Source organism: Sinocyclocheilus rhinocerous, unplaced genomic scaffold (assembly GCF_001515625.1).
Source record: "Sinocyclocheilus rhinocerous isolate Xijiao unplaced genomic scaffold, SAMN03320098_v1.1 scaffold3228, whole genome shotgun sequence".
NCBI classification, from domain to species: Eukaryota; Metazoa; Chordata; class Actinopteri; order Cypriniformes; family Cyprinidae; genus Sinocyclocheilus; species Sinocyclocheilus rhinocerous.
In genome coordinates, this window is record NW_015657502.1 from 12,197 (window position 1) to 21,233 (window position 9,037).

The 9,037-nt window shown below is 37.1% G+C and overlaps 1 long non-coding RNA gene across 1 annotated transcript in view; it reads left to right on the forward strand.

The window, feature by feature from the left end:
• Window positions 1–8,093, forward strand: part of LOC107721204 (uncharacterized) — an 18,143-nt gene extending 10,050 nt beyond the window's left edge. The window contains exons 2-3 of the long non-coding RNA XR_001637690.1: window positions 3,506–3,508; window positions 8,084–8,093. This is a non-coding gene — a long non-coding RNA (uncharacterized LOC107721204). The remainder of the gene's footprint in view (window positions 1–3,505; window positions 3,509–8,083) is intronic.
• The last annotated feature ends 944 nt before the right edge of the window (window positions 8,094–9,037 follow it).

Consider the following 9,037-nt stretch of genomic DNA (forward strand, 5'->3'; position numbering starts at 1 on the left):
AATAGAAATGAAAAAAATAATAATTTAACTTATTTTATTTCAACTAGCTACCAAGGCAAAACTTTAGTTTAACTTGATGTACTAAAATAACTAAACTGAAAAAAAACTATATAGACATAAAAAACAATAATAAATGACAACAACAAAACACAACAAAATCACTGAAACATTTGCTAAAATTAAAATAAAAATATAAAAATAAATACCAATTAATAAAATATTAATAAAAACTGTAATAGCATCTCAATGATACTAAAATAACATGGGTGCAACCGTATTATTACAATACATGTCAATTTCTTCTAAATTCTGCTTAGAAATAATAAACATTGGAAGAAAAAACAAACAGATAAACACAAAACCTGCAAGAGATGAACTTAAATCGTGAAATTTAGTTTACAAACAACTTGCCAGGGCTCTCTCCTTTTTTCAGCGCCCCGCTTTTCCGTTTCTCCTCTCTCAGCGAGCCTCGGAGAGAGAAACAGCGGAGTCAGGGAACTAAGAAACCGGTCTGAGCGTGCGCATGCCGGCACTGTACCCACGTGCTCGCTCTCCCCGCTGCGCTTTGATCCGCCGCAGAAGGGCAGTGAGCTGCGCGCTCACTGAGACAGAATGCTCACTCAGAGCATGAGATATATATATATATATTATAATTTCCTAATTACATTTTTCATCTATATGACTTATTAAGAGTATATGATGGCACTGCATTTGCTGATCATGGTTTCAAGGATCTTGTGTCATTTCCAAAATGAGTGTTTGTTTCATTTCAGCAATTATGTTTGCTGCCAAAAAAAGCGCATAGTTGAAATTAAGTTGTTTTAGAAATTTGTCATGTCCTTGTGGTATGGCATGCTTTTAAAAACTCTTTTAGAAATGTTTCAATTATTTTATAGTTATGCAGCTTTCATATCAAACAGCGACCACATGACCATTTGAAACGAACTAGTGAAAGAAAGAAAAAAGATGGAAAACTTCTAAAAGATCTAAAAATGTACTCTCTTTAGAATGCTTTTTGACTTCCTTCATTAGCACATACATTAAGAATAAAAAGATTTACAGTCAGTTGTATGTAAATGCACTGGACTGCCCTTTCTACATCACATTAACTTCCACATCACATTCATCCTGTCCTGAAAGCCGATTGGCTCTCATTCATTCGGCTCGTGTCTGTCTGGATGCATATGCTACAGCCGCAACTCCTGATAGGACAGCAGGGCAGAGCAGCGCGTGAACACGCCGTAATGCTCCAATGACATTTTGACTTGTGTTTAGACGACTGAAGGGGGCGGAGGGCGGATGGTGGATGGGGGTTGGTACAGGCAGGGTGGAGTAAACCCTTTAACTGGGATACAAATGATCAGCTGGAGGGGAGAGTGCTGTGAAATGCAAAACACATTAGTATGGATGCTCATTTTATAACTTTTGCTGTAAGGGGGTAAATCTAATATTAATACACGGTCAGAGTTTTGCTTCATTTATGTTGCACGAGTAACTGAACCAAGCTATTCATAGAAGTAAACACAATCAACTTTATCTTTAGCGATAGACATCAGATGCCATGTTAAATGATGTTAGCAAGAAAATATTTTATGATAAAGAGATACATGAGGTAATGTACAAACAACGCAGACCAACAGAAGTATAAGCACCGTTACAGACTACCAATAAAGGCAGTACAGAGGCGCATATTTGCATTTTAATAGCTGGAGGGATTTGTGTTAATTTAAGCTATGTGGGGGTGAGGTCTGTGAGGGGCTGGTGGGGTCCCAAACATTAACGTCAATCATACAGCTCACACTTAATCAAAATACACACTCTTTGGTCTCTCCCTAATCAAAAAAGATCATTTAAGAACAGCCACAGTATTTGATTTTCATATCATTTATTGGTAGAATAATATATACAGTTCAAGGCAGTACCTTGCCAAAACGTCTGGTTTGTATTATTATGTCGTTTTCAAACTGTAACAGACTTGATTTACAGCCCATCAGTGTATCTTTACCAACACATTTTGGTGAACATTTGAAACTATTTCTGCTGTTTTGTAGATATGTGTGGGAGCGCGCATGACTCCATAACTAAGGGAGCGCGTTCACGTGACAGAGGAAGGGAGAGTTCCTCTTTTCACTGCTCCATCCGGGAACTTTCCGAATTAGCATTGACAACCAAAGCGCAACTTTTCCCCAGGCAAAGTGAAATCAAGCCGCGCACTCGGACACAATATAGTTCCACATTTTCAACTCAAAGTCTTAAAAATAAAGCCGTACGATTCGGATAGGTTGGATAGGCTTTTGCCGTGTGGATGTCGGAGTGGATCTACGTGACTGCTGAAACCTTTAGATCGCCTTTTGAGCACTTTTGTTAATACTGGCGTAAAGTGGGTGATGAGTCTTACGGCCAGTAAAGAAGCGAGAACTTGCTGTGCAACCCCGAGTAGTTCTTGCGTTTGTTATTGTTGCTTTAAAAATATTTGTAATACGCCACAAATAACGCGGATCGCGTCGAAAGTGGGGGAAAAGTGCTTCTGAAGTCGGAATATGGAGCTACAAGGCCTTCAAGAAGCATTGAAAGTAGAAGTCCAATGTCATCAGGTAAATAAAAATGGCATTATGTTGAAGCTTTCCCGGGACTTCTTATGTGAATACACGCTGGAAGACAGAAATCCGCCGTGTTCGAACGTTTTAATTTGGTTGGAATCCGTAGCCTTTCAGAGTGATACAACGGTAACATTCTTTCGCCTTTATGAGGCCATAATCACTTTGAGCGCAGATTGTTAAAACGCTCTTTGATGCACTTTAACGCGTGCGGTGCGGTTTTTTGCGATTTGCACTAATAATGCGGCGGTTTTGTGTAGCGATCGGGACGAGACTTGAATATTTATGAGGTTCAGACGGACTCGCTGCTCGTCGCTTTGTTCCTCCCTCATATCCTAACTTGAAACACTTTAAACGAAACGTCTTTTCGTGGTTTTGCTTCGTTTAGAAACTAGTTGCACAGATGAAGCAGGACCCACAGGTAATTCATTTTATTTGAAGCGTTGAAGAATGGGGCATTTACATTGGGTGAGAAACTTTGTCGGCATCAGTAGTTCGTACGGTCGTTGGCTATGCTTTGTCCTTTATGTGACTTTGCCAAATAGCACAAATGGTTTTGTCAAGTTTTGAAAATATCTTGCTTGTTTTTATTTTTTTATTGTTTTTGGGGGATCGTATTGATCATATGTGTATAATTTTATAACAAGAGCTTAAGAGACAAGTCCATGAAAGGCAAAGCAGAATAACATCCCTAAGTGAAAAACAAGTAAGAATTCACTCATGTTTTCAACATTGTGATGTATTAGTGATCATATTTTCCGTTACAAGTGCATTAAACGTGTTAGAAACATATTTGCCCCCCGCCCCCACAAAATGAATTAAAACTACTAGAAATCATCCCAACTGCTTTATTTACACACGAAAATTGGATTGGTACTTTAGTAAATTGTTTAACGCGTCCATTTTAGTAGGTCGACATGTTTCTAGGGAGTTTGTGAAGGAAAGTTACTCACTCAGACAAGTTACATTAAACATCGCTGTTTAGCGTGTACTTAACCTAAACGTACTTATTCGATACTTATCTTTCCAGAGGGATTTTCTTTTTTTTTTGGTCACATGACGACGTGGTCGAATTTGATTCGATCACTGCAGTTCACTTTCACTTTTTTTTATAATCGCGACTTAAAAGGAAGGTCATCTATTAGCGTTCCGATAGCTATTATTAATACGTTTATGGGTAATTCGTCTGTTTGGCCCTGGTTTGATGCGTTTGTTAGAGAACCTCTCAATCCTTCACTGAATTCGTCTGTCACAGAACGACAGAATTTTGAGTCCGTTCGATGGCCGTTCAGGTCATAACGCGACATTCAGCACCTCGGACAGCGGCGCACGCCTGCATTTCAACGCGTTTGACATGTCAAATGTTGCAGCTGTGTGTGTTTGTGTTAAATGTTTGTTGTGAGGCTTTTTGGTGTACCTCAGTTTGATAGTGGAAGCTTCCATTTTGTGCTGAAGGGGTGTTGGTTTCTTCCTAACATGGAGCAAAAGTCTGCAGAGTTTCTTGCTGTGGGGGGAGGGCTCATTCATGGCCATTCTAAAGAGGGGGAAGGGAGGAGAAAACACTAGTCAGCATCACACAAGACACTACACACAAGCCTCTGTAGGCCTTATAATACTCATTATGAGCTTCTTGTAATTAATAGCGGCTATCACAGTTAGAATGCTTAATAATACTTATTCCTTCTTAAGAGTAAAATAATGCATTAAATACTATAGGAAAGACATTAAAATACATGAATACATTAAAACACACTATATATTTGTTGTTTTACCTAATGTAAGTATGATATGTTAATTTTATTTATAACTGTAGATTGTGTAATTATATCAAAGGACTTACAGTATTACAAGGCATGATGATGTCTCTATAATGCATTAATAATACCCATACAATGCATTCAGAGCTCTAAAGCCAAGAGATTTCAAAGCATATTATTAATACACAGCTAAATGTTAACCTTTTAGAAAATAAAACGTCGGCTTTCATAAACCAAATAAAAGCTGCATCTTTGCAGTACAATTTATACATTTTCATTTCACATATTTTTCCTGCTTATTTTAAGAAGTGAATTATGTGTTATAAATGTGTGGCAACTTGTGCAGTGGTTTAATAGATAATCCGGAGTGTTGCAAACCTAACCACAACATTTATATGCAAATGCTGAGTGAACGTTGCAGTTATGTTGTCAGAATTAAATGTGATTAAGCTTAATCAGGTTATGTATTGTATTTGTGAGAATCTAGTCTAACTAGAAATATGTTGAGCTGTAACTGAACATCATACTGGACATTTTTTGGGCGTCTGGGCCTGTACTGACCTATCCTCTTTATATTTCACTCGAACTTTCATTTGAAGGAGGCTTGAAATGCAGATGAACAGGAGAAGCAAACCCTCCAGCATTTATTAGCTGAGAACATCATAATTGTGTGAAGCCTTTGTAAGTATCTAGTGTTCCCCGCAGGGCAAACGTCTTTCATCCACATATAAATATCTATCTTAGCTGGTGAGTTTTTAGTACATATTGCGTGAGAGGGTTTTTTATTGTTGTCTTCTTGCTAGTTGTTGCATCACTGATCCAGAAACGCTCATAAACTTGGTGTAAGTCTTGAGCTTTGATTTGCTCACTTCAACTCAATGTTTGGTCTCTCTCAGGGCTTACAAATCCTTCTTAAAATGATCCCTGTGTGTTTTCATGTGTGTCCCTCGTGCACAGTGTAAAATGAATTGTATTGTTTTTGTCTTTTGGAATGTAATAAGATTTCCTTCCTGCAAAGATGTCCCTGTTTTCGTTAGCTTGCAGGAAAGGCTACATTTGCACTGTCTGTTTACTCAGATTCTGTTACCCACATTTCCATGTGATAAATGAATAGTTCACCCAAAATCTCATTTTATAGAGAGTGAAGAAAGTGCAAGTTTACAGGTTGCATAAGTTATGTGCATTAGCACAAATGCAAGTGGCCTGTGTCTCTTTGCCTGAAAGCAGTTCAGCGTTCTGTCCAGAGTGATTTGTGTAACTCTGTCCCACAGACTGACAGCAGCTTTACTATATAAAAACATCTGACTGTAATTGTAAAAATGTATTATAAACATTAGGGCTGTCGCGGTGAAGGAATTTCCCTTGTGGTAATTTTGAGTGGCTCAATAGTATGCGGTATATATTATGGCCATTAGGGCTGTGCGATTAATCGAAATCGTCATAAAATCGTGATTTGAGCTTGCGCGATTTCTAAATCGCTTTATAGCACGATTTTCGCATGAGGAGCGTACTGCAAACGCATCCTGTGCGAAAGCAAAATGAGTCCGTGCTGCTTCTGCACCGCATACACTTACTGTATACGCACTGCAGACGGAGTACGTGTGAACTTGGCGCAACAAATCTAGTTCAACATCTGAGGCAATGCCACAAAGAGCTCTATGACCAATGCATGGCAAAAAAAATCCCTGGACACTGGATTTTTTTCTCTTTTTCTGCCATATATGTCTATTCTAGAGACATTTTGTTACACCTTCACTTAGTGATTATTTTGCCTTATGTCTGTTCTAGAGACATGGTACAGCTTCTTGATAAAGCTCTAATTGGTTTTCTTTTGGAAATATGTTTCAAATTCACACTGAATGCATTTATGACTGTAAAGCATGTCTGTGTGTCAAAATCGTGATTAAAATCGAAATCGAAATCGCAAAATTGATCAAAGAAACCGCGATAGGTTTTTTTTGTCCATAATTCAGCCCTAATTCTGGCCTTAAATTATCACATCAAATCATTTTTATTCTTCAGAAATACAGCAACATTCAAAGCTTGTTCCCTGTGGGAGAATCAAACACTATGTCGTATAGCCAACAAAACCGGTTTAAATTTCTTTACTTAAAAAAAAAAACACAGAGAGCTGACCTATTTTCACAAATATATATGACTCGCAAGTAATCGCACATGCTCAGTTGATCTCTCTCTCATTCGTTGTCTGTTTAGGCTTGTTAAGTGCAAATCTACAGAGCCTCAGTACAAATCAGCATGGTAGGCCTACACATTATGTTATCATTACTAACTTATTTAATATTCAGTACACATACACGAAGTGTAAAACGAGAAGGGCATAGCCCTATGAAAAAAGAAAACATGCAAAAATCGCAGTTGCTGCGGTTCTTGCATTCCTCTGCGGTTTGCTCGTCAATAGCGCGGTATTGCGATATTGCGGTTATCGCGACAGCCCTAATAAACATATTATACACTTGGAAGTAAACATGTGAAACCTTGGAAGTGTGAAATCCCACAGATGTGGTCACTATTGTCCATCGATAATTTCAGAAGAAAATAGAAAATTCAGAATTGGCGAGACTAGGCCTGCTGTTAGAACACATTTTTGTTAGCATCATGAAACGGATCTTCATGGTACATATGTATGAAACTGTTCTTTAAATGATTTCACAATGTTTTTGAGTATCTTATCTGAGCAGAATATCACAGTCAGTCACTAGTGGTCACAACACTCTTCCTCATTTAAAGTACACGCAATCCATTATATTGGCAAGATTGATATTTTGCAAAGTTCATCCAGATTTGATCAGGCACATTGGTCGTATCTAATGGTAACACATATTAAGGACAGCAGCAGTGCGAATCATTCAAGTTCAGACATGATGGTGTTACCTACACAAACCGTTATAGGCCCAGACTCGAGCTCAATGTGTGAGGGTATAAGACCTGAAGGAAACATCCAAAAGCACATGATGGATAACTAGCAGAAGCTTCATTTTAATGAATTTAATTGGTTTGTACCGTTTTTGATCTGTCTTCGTGTCTCATAGCAACACTGTCTGCGGTAAATCATTCATGCGGTTATTTCTGTTGATGTATTTCACTCTATTATTGTGAAACGCTTCTGTAGTTATTCATTCACAATCTCATAAAACATTAAGTCATGTAAGTGATTCGTGCCATGCTTTTAAAATAGTTGTGAAGCATTAGAGGTTTTCAGACCAAAGTGATCAGGTTTGTCATCTCCATTGTCTTAATATTCTTCTCAAGATAGCAGTGCCTTTCAAAGACTTGATTTGTATGAGATATCTCCAGATTCTATACATTGAATTTAACTGTTTGTCTTTTGATTTGTGCCTCAGTAAAGACACAACATGTGAAACAGCACACATGGTCCTGACTCCATGGTGAACAAAACAATGCTATTTTTGTAGCAGTTTTTTCTATTTAAATGTCATTCCAAAAAATGATGTGTGTATATTCTAACTAAACTACACGACAAATGAACATCCAGTATGTAATTATACTCTAAGTCCTGTAAAATGTAAATGTCATCATTTTTCATTCAGAAGTTGTTCTAATCTTGTTTGACTTTCTTTCGTCTGAGGAACAAAAAAGGAAATACTTAGTAAAACATCCAAGCAGCTCTTTTCCAGAACTTGTGCACTATATTCCAATTAATCAAAATTGTCGTACTGAAGATCTTTTGTTAGGAGGAACAGGCCAAAGTAGTTATTTAATGATAATGTTCTTTTTCCATAGTAGCTCTCGAATTTCAATAAGGACAGAAAAAGCAATTTTTTGACTATAGACAAAAGCTAGACACTTGGCATGGGCCGGTATGAGATTTTGACGGTATGATAACCTTAAGCAAAAATATCACGGTTTCACGGTATCACAGTATTGTCGTTACAGCTCTAAAATGTGTTATTTTTAAATGACTGGGTAAAAAAACTAAAAAAAACTTTTTTTCGCTGAATACAATATATTTTGTTTTTGAGCAACATACAGAATATTAAGAACAGTAAAATTTGCTTAGTTTTTCTTTGATTAGTTTCCTAAAAAGAAGAAAAATAAAGACTGACATCTTTATTTAACCTAAATCTGTAATTACAGTTATTTAATTGTAGTTATATAATTCATATACATATCATTTATATAATTTCATATCAGAATCAGAATCAGAATCAGAAAGAGCTTTATTGCCAAGTATGTTTGCACATACAAGGAATTTGTTATAGTGTCACAAGCTTCCAGTACATGGAGACAACAACAACACATAGATAATAAAAATAAGATGTGAATAAAATACGCATGCATAAATATAAACCACAAAAAAAGAATAAATTGTATGTACAGGTGTGCTATAGATAGAATAGGAATAGAATAAAATAAAATAAAATAAAGTTGTAGGGATGTACTAGGATTTAGGGTGATAAATAAGTATAAGGTTATTGCACATACTTTAATTGCACAATGGGAGAACATTAACTGTTCATGAGGTAGATTGCCTGGGGAAAGAAACTGTTCTTGTGCCTGACTGTCCTGGTATTCGGTGCTCTGTAACACCGACCAGATGGCAAAAGTTCAACCACAGGTCTGTAGTCATTAAGTCCTATTATCTTGGGTTTCTTTGGTATGGGGATGATGGTGGAGCATTTGAAGCAGGCAGGGACTTCGCAC